The sequence below is a fragment of the Chrysoperla carnea genome, chromosome 1 (genome assembly GCF_905475395.1).
Source record: "Chrysoperla carnea chromosome 1, inChrCarn1.1, whole genome shotgun sequence".
Lineage (NCBI taxonomy): Eukaryota > Metazoa > Arthropoda > Insecta > Neuroptera > Chrysopidae > Chrysoperla > Chrysoperla carnea.
Window position 1 is genome coordinate 114291516 of NC_058337.1, and position 25742 is coordinate 114317257.

At 29.9% G+C, this 25742-nt stretch overlaps 1 protein-coding gene across 2 annotated transcripts in view; it reads left to right on the forward strand.

Annotated features, from left to right (window-relative positions):
- Positions 1-25742, forward strand: part of LOC123290811 — a 471033-nt gene that overhangs the window by 47801 nt on the left and 397490 nt on the right. The window lies entirely within an intron of this gene.

The following is a 25742-nucleotide window of genomic DNA, read 5'->3' on the forward strand; positions in this document are numbered from 1 at the left end:
TCTGTTCAATTGGATTGAAACCAATTATCTAAAGCACTCATTTTACTGTTAATTAATTTTTAATTCCCGAAACTAAAAAAGAGGGGTATTATAAGTTAAATCGCTCTGTGTGTGTGTCTGTCTGTCTGTCTGTGTGTCTGTGGCATCGTAGCTCCTAAACGGAACCAATTTTGATTTTATGTTTTGCGAAAATTAATTTGACAGACAGTGTTCTAAGCTAATTTTCAAGTGCTACTTTAGGGTTCTGTACCCGAAACAATTCAAAAAGAGGTGATGATCTTCCAAGTGCGAGATTAGGGTTCCATACTCAAAAAATTTGTAGGGGATTTCTTAAAAATTGTAAATTCTATATATTTACACTTGTAAGGGGATAAAATAGTCGTTGAAATGGAAATTTGTATATATTTGCGAACGGTACTTAAAAAGTGATTTTCGATTAGCTTGCGAACTTTCATACTCCTTTTCATCATGGGTATTGAAAACTGAAACGATCTCAATTTAAAGATCTTTTCAATAAAAAAAATTTCTAGAACGGGTAAGAAAACTTTGAAAAATATTTCTAGAATTTGTAAGAAATTTTAAATTTTTCTAGTGTTGTAGTGTTGTAGTGAGCGATTTTTAATTGAATCATTTTAAAATTGCAACAAGAAATTCATTTTTTTAGTAGTTAGGCACAATTATACTCTCGATATTAATTCGGTTAATTCTGTCTAAAAAAATATAATTTGTGGTGTTAATAGGACAAAAAGATAAATTAATGTTTTCCTTTCGTGGTAATTGAGAAGAAAATTTAAGACAGGAAGGTAAAAATGATAATTAACATCGTTCAAAGCTGCAAATTTTTTTAAGAATATTTTTTATTACGACTGAAGAAACTATTCCCACGAGAATTAAAAAGAAAAAACTGTTGAAAACTTTATGAACTAAAAACTTTTCAACATTCTAACGAACACTGTCTCCACTTCTAACAAACTAATTTTTATCACTCGTCGCCTGTCCGACAGTCTGTCTAAAGTTATTAAAAAAAAATATAAATGTATAATTTTTTTTTTGAAACAGTTATAAAATATATCGTCTTTTTTTAAAAAAAAAAGCTTTCGACGAGGAAATGTGAAAAACGTACTGTGAGCCGTTGTTGCTGCTTGGTGATACTCGTGAATACCGTATATACATATTTCTACCTTCTGAATAATTTAAATATGTCGTTGAATAGAGTAAGGTTATATGTAGTGGGGTTTGGTTATGTTTTCTCCTTACTAGAAGAAAACTTTTTAATATCCTATATGTTGTGTGGAGGTTATATTGTGAAGTATATAATGTTTGCAGACCAATTTCTACGTTTTTCTCTCCCATATCGTATGTGAATGTGTTCTTGAACATATTATGAGACTACTGGTGATATGTTGTCGTCTCATGTTTGTACACTTTAACTCAATATAACTAAGCAAAGGTAAATTAAGGCGATTTTGTGACGATCTAAGTTAAATCGTGAAATGAAATTCTTACTTTGCCTTTCTTTGCAATTCAATAAAATTGAGGTTAATAAAAGTTTTCTGTGTTTAAGAAAACAGGGAAATTTTTTCATCGTCTGTTGAATGAGATATATAACAGTCAGAATGAGTATAATTAACTTGCTACAGGAGTATAAAAAATAGATACTTTTCTTCATATATCGAAAACGGTTGTTTTTGCTTTCAGTTTAGACCTGTGATTGAAATTATTTGTACCTTCAACTTTGATGAGGAATTTTCTTATAATTTCATGAATGTAGACGAAAAATAAGAATAAAGTTTTTCGATTTCTGCTTTGGATTTCGAATTTCGAGTTTCTGAGATGCATTCCGATTTATGTACTCTTAGGTCAAAATTTCCTTATATACTGAGTTTTATCAAAATTGGAGATAAAAAAATTTCTCGATTTTTTGCAATTTTTTGCAAAAATCGAGAAAAATGGAAAAGAAATTTTTGTTTTGGAATTTGATGAAACTCGGTGGATAAGATAATTTTGATCCAAAAAGTATAAAAATCAGGTTAATTTAATGATTTGACCTTTAGAAAGTTACAATTTCAGCGATTATCATGGGCTTCATTTTCAAAAAAGTTAAAGTTCCTCACCAAAAAATTAAAATCCATAAAATTGTGAACAAAAGGGTGGATAAGTGGGGGCTATAACGTGATAGTCTAAAGGAGAAATTGCCCAGCAAAGCAGGTGGGTATCTGCTAGTTCAGTATGTGTTATTTTACATGAAATTCTAAAGGCAAAACAAAAGGAAAAAGGTAAAAAGAATGGGAAATAAATATAATGAAGGCACTAAATTTGGATGGATAAGCTAGGAATATTGGCAACAATGCGCATCGAGAATGAGAGACTGTTCACAATGAGTGGGAGCAAGGAAGGTGAAGGCTATAACACGGTAGTCTTTACTAGTCTTTATTTTTAAACCCAGCGAAGCGGGCGGGTATCGTTCCAGTTATTTATAAAATAAATAACTCTAATTATTTATTTTGCAATTTAATTTTGGGAATATTACAAATTTGTTGTAAAAGTTGTACCTACCTACATTATCTAGTTAACCAAATATTTAATACACGCATTGTAATTTTACTAAATTGCAATGTAATTTTAATAGTAATAGGTATATATAAAATTTAATTCCTCTCTTCGTGATTTTAATCTTATTATTTACATTAATTATTACTTACATTTCGAATAGAGTCACTTTTTTCAAATTGAATTGTATATACTTAATAGTGGAAGGCTAGGTGAGGTATGTATGTATTCGTATTATTCTGACACTTTTAAATATTCCATTTCAACCAACATTTTCACTTTATTGGACGAAAGATGAACGAGTCAGTGAAGACATTGTTGTATTACATTTTTTGTTTGTTTTGTTGTCAGGTAAATTCACACGTATGTAAGTCATTCCCTAAATTAAAAACGTGGCAGCGTGGTAAAAATGATCTAAAGAAGATACCCTTTCTATTTTATTATCAAAATAATTGTTTGTTTTAAAGAATTTCTAAAGTAAGAAATTCACAAAATATCCCAACATTTTTCTTTCGTCTATACACAGTAAAACTTGGAATTCTAAAATTTTCTGCTTTGTTGGAGAAAACTCGTTGTAAACGTTAGGTTAGGCTAGATTAGGTTGTATTGGCTGTCCGCTAGAGACACACTAAGGCCATAGAGAGACCATTGTGATACCATATATGTGTTTTACCACCTTTCCGGTGATAATTTCATTTATCAGCTCCTCAATTATTTCGAGAGGCTGAGTGCACCTCCTTCATACATATTCCTTGCACTACACCAGCCCATCAGAACTATTATATAAATGTTTTTGCGAGAATGGGATTCGAACCCACTACCAACTATACAATATTTTTTGTACTGTGGGACTTTGAAGTAAAACAAAACAAAACTTTACGCCTTGCAAATAACAATGACAGTACTTCAAGCTCTTATAGTTAGGAAGCACCAAGCCTATCGCGCAAGCTTTTAAGCCGAAATATTAGTATTTTAAGATGAAATCTTTAACTAGAGCTTATTTTATATGATACTAGAGTGCTACCCACCCGCTTCGCTGGGTTTAAAAGTAAAGATTGATAAAGATTGCTCTCGCTTATCTCCTTTCTATTACACTCGAAATAATAGTAAAGATTGTTGTACACAGGTAAAATATATGTATGGTTTTCTATTTTTTTAAATGAATGATAGTAATTATTCATTGTGTATATCAGAGAAGATGGCCGTGAAATGTTTTATATTGACTATTTTTACAGAAATCTGTAATTTATGGTAATGACAAATGTCAAATTAAATTAATTTTTTTTTTTTTAATAAAATATCTTTATAAATTATATCTCATGTGTTAACGTGAAAGCATAACAAACAAACAAACAAACATGCTTACTTTCGCATTTATAAGATATAGAGATAATTTTAAATTAAATTATCGTGTGAAGTAAGCTTTATCCTTAATCTAACATAACATTTAGTTGGTCGCATATATTAAATGATACCTTGAAATTCGAGAAGTTCTACGTAATATAAATATATATTGTGATATTTGTAGATGTGAATTCGTTTCCATGTCAACCAACGCACGTTAACGTTTAGTAGAGAGAGTGGTTTGTAGTCAAGAAAATGAAGGTATTTTATTTCTAGGAAGGAATCTATTTTATAATTCTCGGAATAATTTTTTAAAATAAATAAATAATCAAACAAACGTATTAGGCTAAATATGAAAATGATTAAAAAACGAAAATTAATTAATTTCGAAATATCTTGCGTTTTTTAGGGATAAATAGTTTTTATTATACCAAACGATTATGCCAAAAGATCAAAGGATACTGAAAATTTGTGTATTTTTGTCTAGAATATAATTTCAAAGTCCGATTGATTTTAGGGTTCTGTATTGGAAGGGTAATCGACGGAATGCTATTATTTAGACTCGGCTGTCCGTCCATCTGTTTGTCAGCGGACTGTATCTCATCAGCCCCAATAGAAAAAACTGAAATTTTAAAAAAGTGTGTATTACTATCCCTATATGATAAATGTGAAAGTAATGATGATTGTTTGTTTGTTCGTTTGTTTGCTTGCTTGTTTGTTACGCTTTCACATAAAAAATAATGAATGGATTTGAATTAAACTGTTCAATAATATAGCTCATACATCAGAATAGCACATGAGCTATAATTTATAAAGATATATTAAAAAGTGAAAATAAATAAAAAAATTGAATTTATTCTTACATTTTACTGCTCCATCTATGATCATCATTTTGAACCATAAATTAAAGATGTCTGTAAAATTTAAAATAGTAAATGTAAAAAAATTCATGGCCATATTGTACACTTGTGCATAAAATTTAACTGTGTAAAACAATCCCTTCGAGTGTTATAGAAGCGAGATAAGTGACATCAAGAGAGGTGAAGGCTATAAAGCGGTGGAAAAAAAGGTAATTTAATGGAGAGTGTTCTTAGATATGTTTCAAGTGCGAGTTTAGGGTTTCGCACCCAAAAAATTTGTCGTTTTTTTAAATTTTGTAAATTTAACTTTTTATCTTTTTAACGTTTTTATCTTAATTGGCTGGACTATTAAGTACTTCTCATTTTCATTTCTTGTATTTTATTTTATGACATTGTATGTTTATAAACACCGAACAGTAACCTTTATATTTACTATTAACTTAACAATAAGTGTCGTATGGTAGATACCTTCTTCTCGTTCAGTTGTTCTAACTAACTTGGGTTGTGTTGTTTGGGCTTGACACATTTATTTTCATATAAATATTATGTAAATAATAATCCTATCAAAAACAGTTTGTATATGTATAAAATATTTCCAAATGTTATCGTTTTTTCTTGATTTAATTTCCATTGTACCTTCGTCCATCAATTTGTTCTATTTTCAATTTTTTTTGGAACAATTGCTCAAAGCGTTGCCAAATAGAAACTAGATCATAGTAGTTTAGAGCCAGTGAATTCACTTCACTTTGATAATCAGAATCTTAATTACTCGTTAGTCTAAGCGTAGAAAAATGTTCAGAGAAATTATCTTTGGATTGTGTAGAAAGCAATTCAATTGACAATGCCCATTGTACAGTCATGCGAATTTTGCTATAGGAATCAGAAGCTCTAGTGGCTAAAATGGCTCGGTGTTCTTTCCAGAATGATTAAATGGTGCTAGATTCTTTAACTCTTAAAAGAATACGAATTCTTTAATTTTATGCTCATAAAGCTCGCTGCATTCTCTTAAACCGCTCATGTACAGATATGGTTCAGGGGAGGAGGAAAGACCTGAAAATTAAAAAAAAATATTTTCGATTCGATAATCTGGGAAATTTCCTATAATCATTCTGAATCATTTTATATGCGAAAATCATTGAGAAGCGCCATATCATTTAGGGAATAAATTTGGCGTAACAAGACAATATATACCTGTAAAAAATATCTTTAAAAAATTGCCTCGCAAAATGCAAATTAATCGACTAAGGAAACGTTGATTTTTGGCCTTTATCATAACTCTGTGACTACGTCAATTCTTCCTGGCCTTTAATCGGGTCAAATAAGCTTCGATTACGTTCACGTGATCCCCGAGTTGTATGCCTTTGATGGAAACGGGTCTATTCTGTGGGGTTTTTGGTCTTTGCGTTAATCCATTTAGATTAGATATTCTAATGGACTAATTTCTTTTCTCTCTTCTAATGGACTAATTTGTTCTTGAACATTTTTGTTGGAGATATATTTTAACCCCCGAACCAAAACAAGGGGATTTATAAGTTTGACCACTATGTGTGTCTGTCTGTGGCATCGTAGCGATTAAACGGATGAATCGATTTTGATATTTTTGATTTCGTTAGAAAGGTTGTTTAATGGGGAACGTTCTTAGATACGTTTTAAGTGCGAGGTTAGGGTTTCGTACCATAAAAATTTCTCGGGGTTTCACTTGTGTGAGTTAGTTTTGTTCGAGATATTTATAGGGAGACTATTTTGAACTGTGGGATATTTAAAGGGGGATATTTTGATATCTATAAAGTTGAATAACGTTTCTCTTTAGATTTTGATTATCAGTCTTCAAGAATAAAAATATTTGATACGGTAATTTCAAAGTTACTTTTAGATGTTAATAATTAAATTTATTTCAATCAATCAAGGCTCCATTATATAGGGTGTCAAATAATAAACCCAAACTGCTACGTAACTGACACTTCACTTCAATTCAAGTTTTTATACCATGCATATATGTAATATGCAAGGTATACTAAGTTTAGTCCCAAGTTTGTAACGCTTAAAAATATTGATGCTACGAACAAAATTTTGGTATAAGTGTTCATAAAATCACCTAATTAGTCCATTTCTGGTTGTCCGTCCGTCCGTCTGTCGGTGGACACGATAACTCAAAAACGAAAAAAGATATAAAGCTGAAATTTTTACAGCGTACTCAGGACGTAAAAAGTGAAGTCGAGTTCGTAAATGAGCAACATTGGTCAATTGGGTTTTGACCTATGGGTCTTGACTCATGGATCCGTGGGATCCATCTTGTAAACCGTTAGAGATAGAACAAAAGTTTAGGTGTAAAAAATGTTCCTTATCAAAGAATAAACAACTTTTATTTGAAATATTTTTTCCTAACATCACTGTTTACCCGTGAGGGTGCAAATTAGGCGTAATTTGTATAGTATGTATTATATAAATTTAATATGTATGTGCAATGTGATAGAGTAATCAACACTATTTATGCATGGTATTTCAACAATTAACTCAGGCAATTGTTTGTTTTTACTTGTTAACGACTGCCATTAACTAAGTGAAATTAATAAAATATTTTTGTAAGAATTTTAAAACAAATGTATATATGCCTATTTGTTTAACAGAGAGTAGTAAGTAATAAGGAACAGAAGTAAGTTTATGTATTGTATGATGTTTGATTTTGAGTGGAAATAAGAATTTAAATTATTTAAAAAGTAATCAAAGTACTCATGTCTACACCTGTATAGTAATAAAATATAGGTATAAGGCCTTCTTCTGCTGTGTCTATATACTTACAATGTAAACGTGATGTATACGAAGTAACATTTATAGAGGTAGGTAATTTTACACGTGTGTTTACTTACACGCTAACAAAGTAAGATTTCATTTACGTGAATGAATGCTATTTTTTAATGAATGGAAGACTGATCGTAGAAGACTGATCTTCTCTGAAACTATGCATCTAATCAATAACCCAACTTTTCCCTTTCCCTTAAGAAATTGCAAAAAAATCGAACAATTTTTTTTGCGCCCGATATCGATAAAATTCATTATAAAAAATAAATTTTGACCCAAAAAATCTAAAAATCTGATTTATTTAATGATTGGATACGTGGCTTTTGAGATATAATCCAAAATTGGTCACAAAGAGCGATTTTTTCAGAAACTATGCATCCAATCGACACATACATCCGATTTTTGTATTATTTGGGTCAAAATTACTTTATATACAAAGTTTCAACGAAATCGGAAACAACATTTTTTTCCCGATTTTTTCTAATAGCCCCTAAGAAAATTTCAAGATATCGAAAAAATTTTTTTGCCTTCGATATCGATAAAATTCATTATATAAGATAATTTTGACCCAAAAATTCCAAAAAACAGGTTTTAATGATTGGATACGTGGCTTTTGAGATAAACTTTGGCGCTTGATTAAAGATTCGTTGATTTCATTACCTATGTAGTTTTTTTGCTGATATTTTCGAATTATGGTAATGAAGTTAGCGTGTAACCACCTCAACATTGGCGTACGTACCTTCCTTTAAATGTTAAAATATGACGCAACATTAATGATATGATGAAGTAAAAACATTTTGAATTTATAATTGAAATTTGTATTTGATTAATATTTAAAATTGATATTATAAATTCACCCAGTTTTTACTTTTGCTTCTCTGATGAATGCGGGATTTTTGGTTTAAAATTAGAATAATAATAATACTAATTTGGATAAGGTCTATGCTATCATGAATATTTATTAGATTTGTGGTTTGATATTTTAATCATAAATTAATTGAATAATATTTTTTAGATATATGATTTATTTTATATTTTATTTTTTATTGATTTTAAATATTTTTTTTATTATTATTGTTTCCATTAAAATTAGATTGAGAGATTATGACAGATCTCATTTTTTCCCATTTATGTCTCCATGAATACTGAAGTAAGTATGTAGAAACTGCAGGTAGACGGGTAAAAATTTCCGTATTCCCGAGGTTAAGTTTTTATTATTATAAAATTGATAAAAATTGCCGATAGGTACATAATCGATAGATACCTCCTCAAAATTAGAATTAAGCTTTAAGAGTTTTATGGTTTTTTGCACGAACAATTTTCCCAGTATTCTGGTGGTAGAAGATATTTTAAAAGAGAAGCGTTAAGACGATCTTTTGTATTTAAACTGTTGTAGGAAAACACCTTCAAATGGAAGTTTATGACCTCCACAGTTCGAACTTTCGTCTACATCATCAGAACTACCTGAGAGTTTGTTCTTGCTGTGATAGCCTTTACAAGGTTTAGACGTAGTCCCAAGAATAAAAATACCTTGTTTCATTCTCTAATTCTTCGACACTTGGTGTCTACCAAAATTCAATGAAGATAAAGTTTGGTCACCAGAAGGCAAGCATCGTAGAAAATGATTATTCCGTGCATTTGATTTTTAGCTAATTGAAAATAACATTTTTTAGTGTTTCACAGTACAAAATTTTGCTTTTATTATGCAAGTTTATTATGTTTTTTTGTGGTTTAAATAACATTTCATCTAAATCACTAATTAATAAGTGGGGAAACAGAAGTCTCATTCATCCCTTACCAATAAAAATATTAGTTTGAGCTTTTATTAGAAGCTCAGGGAAGAGGATGTCAGTAAGAAAACCTTTCTAGAAACTCTGATAAAGTTTTCAATGTTTCGATCATATAAATTGTATTCTTTAGGGAAATGAGGAAGAGAGCAATTTTAGTTACTATCATGGAGGTTGGTTCTAAGATCCACGGTACACTATTATAACTTACCATGAAGGACTCTTCATGTACCATGGTTCAAACTTCATGTACCATGGCTCATAGCTTATTCTGTTCTATTCTGCCCATTATACTGCCTAGTGTAATAATTGTAACTTGAAAATTGAAGTAATTCAGAACGTGGTACATTTATTTAGAACCACATCATAGACAGACTGAATACAACTTTTTTTTTAAAGCAAAACCATCAATAATTTTCTGTAAAGATATCATTTAAGTACTCTCCACTTTAGCTCCAGATAACATACATAAACATTGATAGATAGATAATCCACTAAGAAAAAGAAGGGGGTACCTACAGAAAACTATCTTTTGTAATATATTAAAAGGGGTTAGTTATAGAGGGTGTTTTAGAAGATATTAATCTAAATTATGGTTTTTATCTATATCAATTTTTTGTCATTCAAAATCCAAATAAAAATCTTGTCTTTTTACCTTTCTTCTCTCTTTCTAGTAGTTAAAACCCAAAAATCACGAAAATTCAGGTCTTTGGACAACTAGAGAAATATAGAGGTATTTTCTGCTAAAGATATCGCTTAACATCTAACATTAACAATTATATTACTCAGTCGTCAAGTGGATGCAATTTTTGTGTTTTTTAGTTTTAAGAAAACCTCTTGGAAAAATTCGAAAAAATCGGAATTAATTTTCTGTTTTGGAAATTGATAAAACTCGGTACTCAAAAAATAAGAAAATCAAATCAAATGATGATTGGTCAAATTTTATCAGATATATCCTAAAATTTAATAGAGAAATTGTCTTTATATGGATTTTTAGTGAGATCTCAGAAGCTAATTATACAGCCGCTAAATAAACGTGATTTTAGTAATTTTTAGTTCAAAATTATAGTAACAAAATTTTTTCACGAATTTCTTCAAGACGAAAGAGTCTCTTGAAAAAAGTCTAAAATATCAGAAACAAATTTTTTTTCTGAATATAATAAAACCAAGTGTGTAGAGTTATTTTGATCCCAAAAAAACAAAAATCTGATTCATTTGACGATTGGTTGAGTATTTCCCAAAAAGGTTACCCTCAGAAAGATTTTGGGTTTTCTTGATTTTGTCGAATTTTTCATTACACGTCAATATAAATACATCCATTTAGTTTTAACTTTTTTAAAAGTTTTTAAACAAACTCTTTTGTCATTCTGGAACACCCTTTGTACTCACGTTGGAGGCACACAAGAGTATCAGTCTCGCTGTCTATCGTACATGGTGTAGTATTGACATCCCTGCAGTAATAATAATAGCATAGTAGTTTTTTTCCTACTATGAATAATTTCTTATGTCGTCGTTTTTCTGTTTTCATTGACTAATGTCGTCGGCATATATGGTTGGGCCTTCGACATCGATGCAAGTACATTCTACATACAACCAACAACAGTTAAGACGTACACACTAACATTATACAAAAGTCTATCACTCACTTTTGTCAGTCAATCTGTAGTGAGTCTATCGCGATTCTCATGAAAAGTAATACATTGGGTTTTAAATGAGAAAAGTTGGCGATATAGAAGCAAAGGCAACCAAAGTATGTACCAGTTGTATCAAAATTTGTTCATAGAAAATATCTGAAGAGAATAACAACTAGAAAAACAATTGGACATTTTAGAAACAGGCCAATATCTCTGCTTTTTCATTGATTAAAATTTCCAAATAAGTTCTCAGATTTGGCAAAATGATGTTTGAAGCTGTAAGCAGTTTTTTTGGCATCATATTCTTTTTTTATCAATTTTTAATGGAACTTTAATTGGTGTGATTTATAGAAATAAAAACAGATGGCAAAAAATAATAATAGAAACATTTTCCAAGATATTATTACTTCATTCCTTCAAAAGATGTATATTTTGAGCAATCCTTATCAATCATTTTGATTGATAAGGCTGACAGTATGTACTAATTCTACTTGAATTCTTCTTAAATATCGGTCTTGTTTTCCAAAAATTTCTCGGAATAGACTAGAATTTTGTGAAATAAAAATTGTTGGGAAAAATCGTTCGAAATCAAGACTATAAATTGCATTTCGCTATTTTGTTCTAATTTTCCATAAATAGGTATTTTGACTGCCTTTGAGTAAAATACGATCAGCGGTCAACACAAGAAGTTCTTTAAATTTCGTGGAAAGCTGTGTGTAAATTGGAGTAAGTATTAACACCTGCTTTATTGACATATAATTATATTTTGGTTAATAATTCTAGATTAAAATTACACTTTGAAATGTCTTTTGATTCTTTTCTGATTGCCATTGGACAATATTAGACTGGAAAAAGTTTGAGAAGTACTCAAATCTGTCTTCACTGAGTCATTATAAGAAATTAGGATAATAAGGCCCATCGACCTAGGGTGACAGGAATCTGATTTAAAAAAAGTCGCATTAAATGTTATTATACGTAACTGACCACTGTTGCGACTGCCACGCAACTTTACTTCAAATAGTATTTCAGTTCAGCAGCAAATACGTTGGGTTCCAGTTGCGCTGCATTTGCATTGAATCGGAGAACGCAAGGCCAAAATCTTGCCAATGGACATTGATATTTTAGAGAGGAATTTCATAAATTTATTTTTGATATACACTGTATTGGTTTTCATTCTGCTGGCCCACTTGTTCATCATGATATATAAGAGAACATTACTTTCGTAGTCTACTTCTACACATCTCGTAGACTACACATATAGACGTAGTGCGAAATACTAGGTGTAAAAACAGACCATATATGTATAACATTATATGTTTGTATACATATAATATATAGAACACATATGAGGTAGAATATTCGATCTATGTGTGTTTCTTAGTGAACCATTAAATAAATTCTAACACGAAATAGTGAATACATTCACTTATTTTATGTGAAAACTATATTGTCAAGTAAGAAAGGTTTATTATTCTATATATGAAAGAAGTTTATTATACAAAATCAGACTTTTAGTACGAAATAAAGAAATTTAAATTTCAAGTATTGGCTCCTTTTGCGTATAATTTATAATGTTACTAGCTTTTCTATGATTCATTTACTGAATCATTGATTCATTTAAAGAATCATTGATTCATTTAGTAAACGTTCCTTATCCTTACTTATCCCCTCTATTTACCACTCGCAATATAGAAAATGGCAGCTCTAAAGAGAAATCCACCAAATGCTGTTCTTTAACGCACTGTCCTCCGCCTCCACAACAACAACTTTAATTCTATTCTTTGGGAAATTGGACAGACTATCTTCTTCCATGGAGGTGACTGCGCTCACAATTGCTCGCAAGCTTGATGCCCTGGGCGGCCATGGCCTCAGATTTCTTTGAAAAAAAAACAGTCTTCGATGGTAGTGGTCTGCAGTGTAAGTTTTCAATTTTTTACGTAAAAGGTTCATGAGATTTCATGTCAAAGGCAAAAACCGTTTCCTTCTAGCATATATAGAAGAAAAAGGTAGTTTTAGGGGTTATTATCGTATTTTCGGGAGTTTGCGTTTTTCCCTTGCGTTCACCCTGTGATGGCCTCCACCCTTTGATCCGTGGTGTAGCAATGCTTCTAATGGAGTCAAGTAAGCACGGATCTGAGAGTTTACTGGCCATTACGTTCATGTAATGGTTTTCACTCTGTGATCCATACATAGGCTCTGCCTCTAGTGGGGACGAGTTTGCAGGAGTCTGTCGGTTTTTGACCCTAACGTTCAACCTGTGGTAGCGTCAAGTTCAACCTGTGGTAATGACTCAATATTTAAACTGCAAAAGTTCTAATTCCATTGTACCAAGTTAAAATTACAAAAGTTTCAATTTTTAAAGTTATTTTTTGGTATGGAATCTCCCACCAGGGTTATCAGATACATAAGTGGCAATCATTAAATATTTCTTAAAATAAATTTTTAACGATAACGATAGTGTTAGACGACTAAGGTGATAAAAATGGTATTATTCGAATGAAACTAAAGTTATTCGACTGTTAATATTCACATCCTTTAGTATATGGTTCAAATGTATGTAGGTATTCGTTCTTCATTCTATCACATGTCGAATAACATTAAAGAATCATTCTATGCACGTTCCATTTATATCGCTTCCACCATACATATATGCAGACATTTTTATTTTTATTTATAATTATACATACACAACAAATATTACCTAAGAAAACTTTATGTATTATGTGACTATGGTTGGCAAATGATTTATTGATCGTCTGCTCAGATTGGTTTTTTAATATTCGATTTCGGACTACCGAATTGCAAATTAATTTTATAATGTTTTCCAAGTTACAATTACAATAAGTGTTTTTTGGGAATTGTAAGAATGTTTTGTTATCGTAAAGAATGTATGTTTTAGTTTTAATGTGAAATAATCCATTTTGATCTGCGTATTGATGATAATTTAGATTTAGAACTCTTGTAAACTTTCAGTTTTTAACCCCCGAACTACAAAAAGGGGGTGTTATAAGTTTGACCGCTATGTGTGTGTGTCTGTGTGTCAGTCTGTCTGTCTGTCTGTGGCATCGTAGCGCCTAAACGAATGAATCGATTTTGATTTTTTGATTTTGTTTGAACGGTATTTTAATGGAGAGTGTTCTTAGCTATGTATCAAATGTGAATTTGGGGTTCCGCACCCGAAAAAACTAAAAATGGGCGATGATATTCCAAATCGACTCCGTTTGGAAAGGGCTTTAATGAAAAGGGCAATTTAATGGAGAGTGTTCTAAGATATGTTGCATATGCGAGTTTAGGGTTTCGTAGCCGAAAAATTTGTGGGGGGTTTTTTTAAATTTTGTAAATTTCACTTGTATACTACCTTAATAGGCCGTGGATACTTGAAACTACGGGAGTGGTTTCTTCTTGCCGAACTTTTTTCGGACACTATAACCACTTGATAACATTAATTTATTAAACAATAAAATAATTTGTCCGACAAAAATACTGCACCGATGTGCTGAATTGTTTAATAATTATTATTATCAAGTGATCATAGTGTCCAACAAATCCAAGCAACATTTTTCAGACCGATAGCCTAAATATGACGTTATCATTTGAAAACGCTGTACTTTCGAAAACAGTCGTAGGGAGAACTTTGGTAGATTCGCCAAAAGAATTAAACAAATCACCCATTCTGTTCCACGGTCTATATACAACTCAAAGAAAATTTTCCGGAATGCCTTTTTTTGATAATTGGCAACCCTAGTAGTTACACCAGATTTTTAAATACAAAATCTATATGATATGATAATTTATAGAAATTAAAATATTTATTTTCAATATCAGTAAAATACCATACATCATCACAACAAATGTATAAAAACAAAACTTTCCTGTTTGTTTTAAATAAAGTTAAGCTACCATTTTTAGAGCTATATATTACAAGTATGTATTGAAAAACGCGTTAGCTCTCATTCAATATACTATACGTATTACATATTTTCTCTGTTTTGTTTGTTTTAAAACTTGAAGTTTGTTCAACATATTCATACAATACAAAAACGTTTATAATGTGTGTATGTGTGTGAATGTATTTATTAGAAAATATTTATTAAAATACTTCAACTGTAAAATTTAATTAGCTCAGAAAAATATGTGATGTTTTAGAGTAAATTAGGTCGATTATTTTAGTATTAAAAGTATTTTGTTTTGATATTATACCTCTAATATTATGTGTATAATATGATACTATGTGTTTCAAAAGTTACGTAACAGTATTGGGAACATCATTTTATCATACGATAACCTGTAACCTCGAATAAAACTATAATAACAGGATTAAATTGGATTTCACCATTAGACGTTGAATAACTCGATAATTCGAACCTCGTTAAGTCGATAAAAAATGTCATTCCCTTCCCCTGAATCCCTAAATACGCAATATCTTGAATTATTTAGACTTTGTTACTCGAACAAGAGGTTGTTTCCCTGCAAGGTATTGATAGTATATACTAATACTCTGGTGCTCGATTTTCAAAACGCAGAGTCCGTCAGTCGTAGATAATAAAATTTAATGACATCGTAGTCAAGTACAATCACGCCTTTCGAAAGTCGAAATTTTAGTAATTAAATGAACTCGAACTACTTGTTAAGTCAAAAATTCATTAACTCGAAATTTTTGACGTTTCCTTTGAGGTTCGACTTATCGAGGTTCTACTGTATATATAGATACTACCAGTCCACCGACTTAAAAATTACTTAAAAAACTGGAGTGATTAATTTCGTTTTAGAGGATGTATTTCAGTAATATATTATGAACAGAAATTGTATGCTTATTTAAATATTAAAACATGAATAGGAAATCCAATGTGTCCCATCAGAGGACAGAAAAAGTTTTGTAGATATTTTATCGAACCGTAACTATAATTAGTTTTCTGTTCAAATATTCATTCTATGATATTTGATTTTGAAAACAAATCTTTTATACAGTGCTTCCTTTTGAAATCTTCATGTCCCATTTTGCTCGCCTAAGGTATTGAAGTTTAAAAAATTCTTACTTAGCGAGCGTCGTTTACAGTGTATAAAGAACTTGTATAATGAAATATCAAGTTTTTGTATCTTAAATGGCTTGGCCTCGATTCTCTCGCCAGTTTTGAACTTTTATATACATATAGGGTTAGAGCCATCGTCTCAAATTTTTCGTATTAATTTTTGATTTATAAAGAAACATACCAAGCATACTGCTTCTGAGAAGAATAATTATAATTCTCTTTTGTAAATATTATAAACCACATGAAGTAAAAAAAAAAAAACCTTAGTAACATTCACCTTTAGTAAAAATTCAAATTTAGGGTGTACAGTTTTAGAATCCTCCTGATGAGTCATTCAATCAATCAGTTAGTCAGTAATTTTGACTTTTCATTTAACAAAGGCTAAAAAACGTTTCATTTTTGGTAATAAACTGAATTTCGTAATAAGAATGTACAAAAACAGTCCACCTGAAATCAGACAGAGTTTCTTACTTAGTAGAACAACCCATTGTTTTGCGTGAAGCATTCTGTACTTTATAGAACATTCGATCTTCCTTTAATAATAATTTATTAATAACTTTCTACACATATAATTAATTAATTATATGCTACAACCAAAAACACCATTAGAATTTTTCCGTTTGATTATTCGATTGTTATTAATTTTCATATTTATGTTTTCATCCAAAACCTTTTTTTTTTGATACACACAAAAATAAATATTATTTTCTATAATATAATTCTCATACAGATGAATACGTTTATCATTTGATGTTTTATGAAAATTCTCTGTGTCCAACAAAACAGCCGATGAAACTTCGATCAAATTTTATGGAAAATAAAAAGTATAAAACAATTTTTTGGGTTGAATAATATTAATTTTTTGTTAATAAAATTATTTAAATTGTTAGGGAAATTAGGTACTTAATTAAAATGCTTATTAAATTATTAGTTTGATAACCCAAAATTTTGAAAACTAATTAATATTTGCATATTTTATTAATTTCTCTTGTGTCCGATGATGATGTGAAAGACCATTTGAATAAGTGTGTTAAATTATTTCCATTCGAGGGTACAGTTCACCTAAAAGTAGAAGAAACGTCGTAGAATTTACGCAGGAGCATCATATTCTGTTAAATATTTATATTTTCCTTGTTACGATAGTAAAATTTTTGCTAATGAACCATTCGCTCGAGGAATAAAATGAAAATTTTTTATCTGGTTTTGTGTGTGCCCAAAGAATAAAATTGAAAATAGCATACACCGATAGCCACACAGATAGTGACCATTTTATTACATCAATCGATTCTGGGATAGGATGTATGTCAGACGAAAATAATCCTGCATATATGAATTTAAATTATTTAATGCACATACTATATAATATATATGGGGTATATGATGTACCCTTGTTATAATGGTCGATGCCTTGCACCATATGTTCAAGTTTTTTTCCTATCATTAATTTGCATGTTTTCAATTTTTCAGTTCTTTTTTTTATTGTAAAAAGACACCCCGAAATGTTAAAGATGAAAAGAGGTTATAATACTGAGGTATATAAAAGCTTAAAGTGTCTTTGTATCTGTGTATCTATCTGTGGCATCGTAGATCTTAAACGGATCAACCGATTTTGTTTTTTGAAAAGTAGTTTGATCGAGAGTGTTCTTAGTTATGTTTCAAGTGTGAGGTAATGGTTGTGTTTCCGATAACAACAAGAAAAGAAGTAATGATCTTCGAACGGATGAACAGATTTTCTAGAAACATAGCTTTTTTTCAAAGCTCACAAACACTCTCGATCAAATTAATTTTCAAAACAAAAAATAATCAAAATCGCTCATCCGTAGAGGTACGATGCCACAAACGAATCGATCATATTTGATTTTATGTCGGGGGTTCACAAACTTTTGAATTGAATATTATTACAAATGATTTTATTTTTTTTCAAATTCAATTTTAATTATTTCCTCAATATTCTTAATCAAATTGATTTTAATAATTAATTTTTTGTTACAGGCAAGTAAATTTTGATATTTACCCATAATCATTTGGTATTTACCCATATTTCAAGACTGAGATGGCTATAAGTAAAAGGACTTAAATGCAGGTAACACAATTTGTCAATCATTACAATGGAAATTTTAAACGAAATACATCCATACAAGTTATCAGATATTTTTAACTATTCTGGCCAAAACTTTATCCCACTGGTTGTTGAAATTGGTAGTGGCTGAATATATATTTCAAATGTGACAATTTTTGTGTACAAGCAGGTCCATTATTTCATTTCAAAATCGATGAAATTCATTGCTAAGTTGGCTTTTTGAATTAGTAAAATTGCGACTTTTGTTGAATTAAGAATACTGTTTCACTAATCATGTGCAACCACAAAAATTAATAGTTTGGTGTGGTTTGTTATCAAATGCATGAAATTGTGTATCTTTTACTGTTTTGCTTTTTAAAAAAATTTAAACGTTATTTAGGCCTTTTCGTTCACATTTACAATACGTATGAAGAGCTTCCAAAGACAGTTATAGACGTAACGCAAATATTTTTCTCTGCATATACTAATAAAATGTTTTTTGTTGTTGGTGATAATTTAGGTCATCATTATTTCACAAACTCACTGTACAAAATTATTTATTTATTCATTGATTTTCATAAAAGATTTCACTTACTTTTTTGTGCGATATGTAGTTAAATATTTTTATTTATTTTTTTTCCTTTTCATATCAAAAGATATTTTATTTATTTACATTTTATGCAAACCATTTGATGTTGTTCGTCGTCATCATGCTAAGCCACACCCGAGCTTTTTATAAATAATTTCCATTTTTTTTTAAATTTTTAAACATAAAATTTACATTATTGATTGAAAAAAGGATAAGTTGAATTTATAATATTCATTTTTGGAATAAATTATTTAAGGTGCTGTTATAAATTTTACATATATCTCTAAGAGATTGTTCGAAAGATATTGTTGATATTGATATTGAAATATTGTTAGGTACGAAACTAAACCGCAATCTCCATTCTATTTTCCAGAGAGTTCTATTCTATTTTTCAAGATGTTTTTTGTGTTTTAATTACTCTAAACAATGACTAAAATACACATCGGAAACTTTTATGACTATTTTGATCATACCAACAATTGATTTCTCAGATTTTATCTGTTAAGGTTGTTGAGGCGCTACAGAAAAAAAACGACATAAGCTTAAAATTTTGAGAAATTGCTTTTTTACATGTTAAGAAGTCACTATTAAATATTTAAGTTATTCTCGAGATACCGCCGAAAATCTTCCCAAATGTTTGGGAATTCATATATGATTTGTGTGAAAACAAACCATTGATTGACTGAGTTAATTGTTGAAATTATGAATGTATAAATAGTGGTGATTATGCAATGGTTTTTTTTTATATGTTTGTCATCATATAAGTAAAGAAAGATAGTCACTCTTAGTTATTCATACTGTGTAATACTATACTGTTCTAACCTAATTTGTATCCTCAAGGGTAAACAGTGATATTTACGAAAAATTGTTTCAAACAAAAGTTGTTTATTTTTGTTTAAGTAATATTTTTTAAACTTGTGTTCTATCTCTAATGGTTTACAAGAGTGTTACTTATTCAAGAACTCAATTCAAGTTTTTACGTCTTGAGTACGCTATACATTTCAGCTGGATATCTCTTTTCGGTTATGAATTATTTTGACAGACACAACAGGAAACAGATTTTATTAACACCTATACCAAAATTTTGTTCGTAGCATCAATATTTTTAAGCGTTACAAACTTGGGACTAAACTTAGTATACCTTCATTTCATATATACATGATATTGAAATTCATAACATAACAAAAAACCATAACAATTATAAATATTTGAATTATAAACAGTTTTCGAGATATCAGCATGTTTTTAATTTGTATTTCTATAAATCGAGGAAAATTGTTATAAGTCGAGAAGCGAGTAGACAGTTTTTTTTATTTCCTTATTTTTGAAACAAACCATAATAAACATGGTAGTTATAAGTTGACTTAAATCTTACATAAGAGCAGCAGTGATCTATGAAATGACTAGACCATTAAAAGATTGAGCCATGAATGTCAAGTAAGTTCATACATATAGCTACATTTGAACAATATTGTTATAAATTGGTATGGTTTTTCAATATTTATATGTTTATTCAAAAAAGTTTAATGCCTGTTATCATATAGTTCTATTTTTTTAATCACGGATTGTCGCATTACAAAATGATTTGCCAATAGATGCGCCCTTTTTTTTGAACCACAAACTTTAACATTATTAAATTCTGATGACTTTTGAAGCTGTATCAACAATTTGGATATATTTCATAAATACTTTTTGATAGTTTGAGTGACAAGTTTAGACTTTAGTTTTAGTTTGGTTTTTAATCAAATGTATGTATGTTAATTAGTGGGTATAGAGTTATTATCAAAGTTTTAATATATATTAAAATAAATGTGTTTAAACATAAATCGTTTCAATTCATTAATGAATTGGTTTTCATAATAAATAATTCATAATTTTATGAATATATGGGACATTTTGTTATTCGTACATACATATATATATACGAAATAATTATATGCATGGGATAATATGAACTTAATTTCTTTTATTTGTAAACTGGCCGGATTTGGCAAAATAGTATATTACACATCGCTAGGGAGCAAAATTAAAGAATGTCTTAGAACTCATGTTCAGTGTCGCCCGAGGCGAATCCGAGAGTGACAAACATGAGATCCGAGACGTTCTTTACTTGCTCCGAGAGTTTCATAAATTGCTCCGGGAGTGACAAATATGAGATCTGAGACATTCCTTACTTGCCCCCGACGTATTAAGAACAGCGGGGCGAAAGTTGATACTTTTCTTTCCTCCAGAGGAGAGAAAAAGTATTTGATATGTGCGTTGTTTTCGAAGCCGTACTAACCTTATTTCATTTTCATTTCCATGAAAATACTTTAAAATCAAAATTGAGGATTCTTGTTGACCGTAGATATTTAATATTTTTGGGGTTTTTATCAGATTATCTTCGTGCTTGTATCAACTAAAATATGAATATGAAGAGGACGTTACGGGTCAGTAGTTTTTTTTTTAAATTTGAAACTGTTTCTACCTCGCAGGAGCGGGAAAAGAGACTTAATATATTTTCAATCATAATCAAGTTAATCTTGCTAGGACACTCGCAGAACTTATAATAGTATTTTGTGTGGGCCTTGTAATCAATCTCCTCTTTTATAATTTCAGTTGGTAGAATTTTCTAAAATTCGAAAAAGTTGTCATTTTTAAGTCATCAATTATTACTACTAAAACTACCATTGTAAAATCAATTAAAAACTATTAAACCTCTATAATTAGAGACAAATACTATTTTTTCAATACCATCTATTATTATAAATAAAAACTACTCATATTTTCATTTTTTTTCGGTTTTTCATTTGTATTTTTATTATTTGTTGTCATAGCGGCGTTAGTAATATATACTCTCAACCAAAATTTTGACAGCCTGACTATTGAGGTTAAGAAGATACAGAACTCTGGCAGATAATCATACAGACGAACAGCGAGCGGAGTGTTAGTAATAGGAATGAGAAACTTAATTCAGTTAAAGTTTTGATGGTTAGTTATAAATTGAACATCAATATAGACAAGTGAGATTATCTCATAAAACGTTAAATAACCGAGCCTAAATAAGAATAATCAAATTCATTAGAATTGCACGTGATTTGTTTTTGTCACGATTCATTTCCATAAAAATGAAATGACATAATAAATAGATAGTAGTACACCATTCATTATTTTGTTTCAAAAATATATATTATTATATGATATTATAATTTTATCTAATAATTAATTACAATTTTGCATAATAAATAATGGACGCTATTGTTGTACGTATTTCATGTAATTTTATAACACAAAAAAAAAGTTATTACATTATCAGTCAATTATATGAAAATGGGCTTTAGGGAGTCATATATTCACACCATCACATCACAGCCTCATGCCTCATGGTTGTATATTGTGGTCAATGGCCAGATGGAAGTATTTGATAGCTATTTAAGAACTGCCAAAATATGAACTTTTATAAGTGCGTGTTTATGGATATTGTTCAGCTAAAATATCATCAAATGTTTTGGAGGTATATGCACGGTTAGAGTATATGAAGTTGTAGTGAAATGGGATTTAATTTTTGTCCTATACTGTACCAGCGGAGGCTTTACACCCACAAAATTCATTTATCAATAGGGTAAAATAGGGGCTGAAAATTTGTATGAAAATTTGCTACTTTTGAAGTTGCAAATGTAAAAATTGATAGATGTGCTCATGGTTTGAGACAAGGGTTTATTTTTTCACATTTTTTTCAATCTTTAAGGGGATAAAACAGGTGGTGAAAGTTTGTTTGAAACCGTCATTTTGTATTTAAAATTGAAGTTACCGGACGAAGTGGATGAGTTTCTGTTAGCTCCTTAAACAAATTTTAAGGTTGTTAGGAAATTTATAATTTTCCACGTTTGACTCTAGACCGTAGACTTGTGTGTGCAGTGGCGAACGAGCGACGAGTGTGTGTACTAAATATTTATTGACTTCATATATCTTTTTTTTTTTGGTGTTATTATTGTTATTATGATAATATAATGTTCGATAATAAAAATAATGTTGTGAGATTTTATCCCTTGTGCCAGTGTCCACCTTTATAAACAATGTATCCCTAACGGACACTACTGTTCAATAAAATAGATCTAAATGGAATCAGTAATGAGCAAAGCTTTGATAATGATGCTTTTGAATGAATGTAGGCCCTTTGATCGGAATAAAAAGGGTAAAATTTAATGGTTATTTTTACTTGATTTTTTAAGAAATTGTATTAAAGTAAGCCTGTGATTGAAGAAAATTGAATTTTTTTTGCCTCTTTTTCTATCTGCCGTTTATGTGGTTTAAATCATCGATACTACGCAAAAATATGGTATAAACTTTTGCGATAATCGACCACATGAATGTTCTTGCATTTTTCTAAATAAATTATAGGCATAGAAAAATCAAAAAATACGAAACTCAGAACACTCGAGCTATAGGTAGAAACTAAATTTTCTTATAAACTGTCCTGGTGGTGTAATCTCTCAGATTCGGAAGCTAATATAACTATCAATGTTTGTATCAAAAATGCTTTATCTTTTGCGATGGAAACTTAGCTTTCCTCGTTTGCAGAATATTATATTATGCTGAATATTCTGATGAAAGTCAATTTTGATGAAATGTCGTTACTTCTTTATGCCGTTTATAGAATCAGTAAGCTGAGGGCAGAACGCAAAATTGGTTTATTGCATAGTTGAGTATATTCTATCATCAGCGCCGGACTAAGGGTAGAGCAAATGGAGCGGGGCTCCAGGCCCCAGGTCGCAAGGGACGTCAAAATGCCAAATGCGAAAAATAATTTTGCATTTTAATTCTTGATTATTTATATACAAGTTAATTTTTGGGAAACAAATTTGCCAACAGACGATTTTGCTCTACTTTGATTTGTGGGTAGAGGCGGCGTTGTCTATCATTTTTTAAAGGGCGACTGACAAAGGGAGGTGTTTTCAGTTTAACATGTCTATAAATCTGAGTGTCTGCCTTTGTGTAAACGGTTGATCGATTTTGATATTTTGAGTTGTTGTTTGAAAGATCATTTGATCGAGAGTGTTATAAGTATTGTTTCAGGTTTGAATTTAGGGTTCCATACTCGATTTCAACTAAAAAAGAGGTGATGATTTTCAAACTACTGAGCAGATTTTCTTGACATATAGCTTAAAACACTCAATCAAATTACAATCCAAAAGAAAAAAATCCATTTCAGTACATCCGCTTCGGAGCTACGATGTCAAAAACGAATCGATCAGACTTGATTTTGTGTTGGGGGTTGCCCAAGATGAATCGCCCAGATAAGCATTTAATTTAAACTAAAATGAATCAAAATTTCTAACGATGTAAGGATTTATATATATTTTAGGAAAGAACAAGCGGATTTATTTGTTCAGGAGTCCGATTTATTTGTTCAGGAAACATATCATTTTATTATCTATTTGAAGTTGATTCATTTTTCATGAATCTGAATGTTTGAATGTTCCTATAGCAGAATGTGTTAATTTTTTTTGTTGATAATACGAACTGACCACGCTTTATGTATTTATAAATAAATATGGAATTCCATATAAATATAAATAATTTTTATTCTTATTGTATTATATTTTTTTAATTTTCATGTGTGATATCGTTTTTAATTTGTGTATTTTATATTCTATTCTATTCCATTCTACTCTATTCTCATATTCAGTTTAAAAGTGCTATTCGATGCTATAAATATTTGCGTGACTAGCACTCACTCTTTATATTTGATAAAACGATTGTTGACGGTTACATAAGTACTTTTAATTAAATGTGTTATTTCATTAATAAAAAAAACAATTTAAATTAAATATCTCTCTACATATGATTTTTAATTTTTGTTTTTATATAAATTTATGTATTTTAAACAAAAAGAATTAAAACGTAATTGTTATTAAAACGTAAAATATACTTTTTTTTATTCGTTAACAAAATGTATTTTGAATTTATGCTTACAAATGCCTCAAATTATATTATTTTTTTCCGAAAAACATTTTTTGATGGATTTTATAAGATCTGAGACAGAACGGCAATGATGCTTTTGGTACATATGGTAGAATCTGATTGCTCTCCCTTCTACCTGTAGTATTTTGTACTTTTTCAGAGAAAATTCGCTTTGTCTTCTTGATAAGCTTTACTTGAATACCTTAGAGGAAGGATGTAGGCTCCGTGTTTGATTAAATGTGTAATTATACTGTTAAAAACCATTAAAAAATTTGGCCTTTAGCTTACGTAGATAGTTTTACGCAAGTATCATATCGGTGTGAATGCCATATTTTATACTGTATTCAGGCAAAGTTAACATTAGCAATAGCTATGATGGACGAGTCAATACCGCATGGGCGTCAGGCCCATACTGGTTTTTGATTAACACAATATTTCTGGGGATAGCCCTATTCAATACTGTAATTTTACTTATGCTAGCAAGGATACTATTGTATCTGTCTGTATACCATACCAGCGTTGTAGTAAACACCATGCATTTCTTGCCGTATACAAACGGTAGAACCAAAATGTTATAGATAGATATCAACACTGTTGACCAGAAAAAAATTTGGGGATGAGTTATCGAAGTGGTTATCTAATTATGAACCGTGATGTGAGTCGTGAAAGTCGTGAAACTATAAATCTTAAAGACAGGGAAGACGAAAATTTATACGCCTGGTACGATAAATTTTTCTTAAAATTTCTTTTTGATTTTTTAATGACATATATATTCTTATAATTTCTTACGAACGAATGATCCTTTATCAGCTTTTTGGCATTTTGATCCTTTTTAACATGGCTTGTTTGTCGAATTTCCATAATTGAAGAGTTATTGACAGTACAATACAATATGTGAAAAATGGCAGAAAACTTGAAACCATCAAATTATTAAAAGAGTTGCAAATTTCCTGCCTTGTTTAACGCTTTACGTTGTCAATGATTCCTTGAATTGCTTAATTGAATTTCAATTAAGTGTACTTTCGAACCTACAGGCTAAAACTTTAATTTTATCAATTCTCCAAACAAACTAATATGCACTAAAAAGTAAATGAATAACGATAATATAATGTAATTAAAATTATTGTTATTTTTGGAATCGGTGTCA